Consider the following 4657-nt stretch of genomic DNA (forward strand, 5'->3'; position numbering starts at 1 on the left):
CAGGATGTGACGTTTGGAAGATGTTGGATTTTGGTTACATAACATCACTACTTAAAACCAACAAATTATCAACGTCTATTGATGTTAGAATGGCAGGTTGAACTGACGTTAAAATCCAGACGTTTATCAGACGTTGGGATTTGGTCACCATACCTTACAGCTTAATGTTGGTAATTTACGTCAATTTGACATCAGGATGTGACGTTTGGAAGATGTTGGATTTTGGTTACATAACATCACTACTTAAAACCAACAAATTATCAACGTCTATTGATGTTAGAATGGCAGGTTGAACTGACGTTAAAATTCAGACGTTTATCATACGTTGGGATTTGGTCACCATACCTTACAGTTTAATGTTGGTAATTTACGTCAATTTGACATCAGGATGTGACGTTTGGAAGATGTTGGATTTTGGTTACATAACATCACTACTTAAAACCAACAAATTATCAACGTCTATTGATGTTAGAATGGCAGGTTGAACTGACGTTAAAATCCAGACGTTTATCAGACGTTGGGATTTGGTCACCATACCTTACAGCTTAATGTTGGTAATTTACGTCAATTTGACATCAGGATGTGACGTTCGGAAGATGTTGGATTTTGTGTACATAACATCACTACTTAAAATCAACAAATTATCAACGTCTATTGATGTTAGAATGGCAGGTTGAACTGACGTTAAAATTCAGATTTTTATCAGACGTTGGGATTTGGTCACCATACTTTACAGCTTAATGATGGTAATTTACGTCAATTTGACATCAGGATGTGACGTTTGGAAGATGTTGGATTTTGGTTACATAACATCACTACTTAAAACCAACAAATTATCAACGTCTATTGATGTTAGAATGGCAAGTTGAACTGATGTTAAAATTCAGACGTTTATCAGACGTTGGGATTTGGTCACCGTACCTTACAGCTTAATGTTGGTAATTTAGGTCAATTGGACATCAGGATGTGACGTTTGGAAGATGTTGGATTTTGGTTACATAACATCACTACTTAAAACCAACAAATTATCAACGTCTATTGATGTTAGAATGGCAAGTTGAACTGACGTTAAAATTCAGATGTTTACCAGACGTTGGGATTTGGTCACCGTACCTTACAGCTTAATGTTGGTAATTTACGTCAATTTGACATCAGGATGTGACGTTTGGAAGATGTTGGATTTTGGTTACATAACATCACTACTTAAAACCAACAAATTATCAACGTCTATTGATGTTAAAATGGCAGGTTGAACTGACGTTAAAATTCAGACGTTTATCAGACGTTGGGATTTGGTCACCATACTTTACAGCTTAATGTTGGTAATTTATGTAAATTTGACATCAGGATGTGACGTTTGGAAGATGTTGGATTTTGGTTACATAACATCACTACTTAAAACCAACAAATTATCAACGTCTATTGATGTTAGAATGGCAGGTTGAACTGACGTTAAAATTCAGACGTTTATCAGACGTTGGGATTTGGTCACCATACCTTACAGCTTAATGTTGGTAATTTATGTAAATTTGACATCAGGATGTGACGTTTGGAAGATGTTGGATTTTGGTTACATAACATCACTACTTAAAACCAACAAATTATCAACGTCTATTGATGTTAGAACGGCAGGTTGAACTGACGTTAAAATTCAGATGTTTATCAGACGTTGGGATTTGGTCACCATACCTTACAGCTTAATGTTGGTAATTTACGCCAATTTAACATCAGGATGTGACGTTTGGAAGATGTTGGATTTTGGTTACATAACATCACTACTTAAAACCAACAAATTATCAACGTCTATTGATGTTAGAATGGCAGGTTGAACTGACGTTAAAATCCAGACGTTTATCAGACGTTGGGATTTGGTCACCATACCTTACAGCTTAATGTTGGTAATTTACGTCAATTTGACATCAGGATGTGAGTTTGGAAGATGTTGGATTTTGGTTACATAACATCACTACTTAAAACCAACAAATTATCAACGTCTATTGATGTTAGAATGGCAGGTTGAACTGACGTTAAAATTCAGACGTTGGGATTTGGTCACCATACCTTACAGTTTAATGTTGGTAATTTACGTCAATTTGACATCAGGATGTGACGTTTGGAAGATGTTGGATTTTGGTTACATAACATCACTACTTAAAACCAACAAATTATCAACGTCTATTGATGTTAGAATGGCAGGTTGAACTGATGTTAAAATTCAGATGTTTATCAGACGTTGGGATTTGGTCACCATACCTTACAGTTTAATGTTGGTAATTTACGTCAATTTGACATCAGGATGTGACGTTTGGAAGATGTTGGATTTTGGTTACATAACATCACTACTTAAAACCAACAAATTATCAACGTCTATTGATGTTAGAATGGCAGGTTGAACTGACGTTAAAATTCAGACGTTTATCATACGTTGGGATTTGGTCACCATACCTTACAGTTTAATGTTGGTAATTTACGTCAATTTGACATCAGGATGTGACGTTTGGAAGATGTTGGATTTTGGTTACATAACATCACTACTTAAAACCAACAAATTATCAACGTCTATTGATGTTAGAATGGCAGGTTGAACTGACGTTAAAATCCAGACGTTTATCAGACGTTGGGATTTGGTCACCATACCTTACAGCTTAATGTTGGTAATTTACGTCAATTTGACATCAGGATGTGACGTTTGGAAGATGTTGGATTTTGGTTACATAACATCACAAATTAAAACCAACAAATTATCAACGTCTATTGATGTTAGAATGGCAAGTTGAACTGACGTTAAAATTCAGATGTTTACCAGACGTTGGGATTTGGTCACCGTACCTTACAGCTTAATGTTGGTAATTTACGTCAATTTGACATCAGGATGTGACGTTTGGAAGATGTTGGATTTTGGTTACATAACATCACTACTTAAAACCAACAAATTATCAACGTCTATTGATGTTAAAATGGCAGGTTGAACTGACGTTAAAATTCAGACGTTTATCAGACGTTGGGATTTGGTCACCATACTTTACAGCTTAATGTTGGTAATTTATGTAAATTTGACATCAGGATGTGACGTTTGGAAGATGTTGGATTTTGGTTACATAACATCACTACTTAAAACCAACAAATTATCAACGTCTATTGATGTTAGAACGGCAGGTTGAACTGACGTTAAAATTCAGATGTTTATCAGACGTTGGGATTTGGTCACCATACCTTACAGCTTAATGTTGGTAATTTACGTCAATTTAACATCAGGATGTGACGTTTGGAAGATGTTGGATTTTGGTTACATAACATCACTACTTAAAACCAACAAATTATCAACGTCTATTGATGTTAGAATGGCAGGTTGAACTGACGTTAAAATCCAGACGTTTATCAGACGTTGGGATTTGGTCACCATACCTTACAGCTTAATGTTGGTAATTTACGTCAATTTGACATCAGGATGTGAGTTTGGAAGATGTTGGATTTTGGTTACATAACATCACTACTTAAAACCAACAAATTATCAACGTCTATTGATGTTAGAATGGCAGGTTGAACTGACGTTAAAATTCAGACGTTGGGATTTGGTCAACATACCTTACAGTTTAATGTTGGTAATTTACGTCAATTTGACATCAGGATGTGACGTTTGGAAGATGTTGGATTTTGGTTACATAACATCACTACTTAAAACCAACAAATTATCAACGTCTATTGATGTTAGAATGGCAGGTTGAACTGACGTTAAAATCCAGACGTTTATCAGACGTTGGGATTTGGTCACCATACCTTACAGTTTAATGTTGGTAATTTACGTCAATTTGACATCAGGATGTGACATTTGGAAGATGTTGGATTTTGGTTACATAACATCACTACTTAAAACCAACAAATTATCAACGTCTATTGATGTTAGAATGGCAGGTTGAACTGATGTTAAAATTCAGACGTTTATCAGACGTTGGGATTTGGTCACCATACCTTACAGTTTAATGTTGGTAATTTACGTCAATTTGACATCAGGATGTGACATTTGGAAGATGTTGGATTTTGGTTACATAACATCACTACTTAAAACCAACAAATTATCAACGTCTATTGATGTTAGAATGGCAGGTTGAACTGACGTTAAAATCCAGACGTTTATCAGACGTTGGGATTTGGTCACCATACCTTACAGTTTAATGTTGGTAATTTACGTCAATTTGACATCAGGATGTGACATTTGGAAGATGTTGGATTTTGGTTACATAACATCACTACTTAAAACCAACAAATTATCAACGTCTATTGATGTTAGAATGGCAGGTTGAACTGATGTTAAAATTCAGACGTTTATCAGACGTTGGGATTTGGTCACCATACCTTACAGTTTAATGTTGGTAATTTACGTCAATTTGACATCAGGATGTGACGTTTGGAAGATGTTGGATTTTGGTTACATAACATCACTACTTAACCCTTTGAGGTCGGCTATGCCGCCGGCGGGATAAAATTGAAATTCCACATAAACACGTATATAACTCTGCGAGATTTTATCCTAAAAAAAAATACAACATACCTCGGAAACCTTGAAGGGTCTACTTTCCAACTATACATAGGATGAAACGATATATATATTTATATTCTTGTGAGAGAAGCGTAAACAACAACCGGCACATTTTTGAGG

Source organism: Hoplias malabaricus, chromosome 2, assembly GCF_029633855.1.
Source record: "Hoplias malabaricus isolate fHopMal1 chromosome 2, fHopMal1.hap1, whole genome shotgun sequence".
Lineage (NCBI taxonomy): Eukaryota > Metazoa > Chordata > Actinopteri > Characiformes > Erythrinidae > Hoplias > Hoplias malabaricus.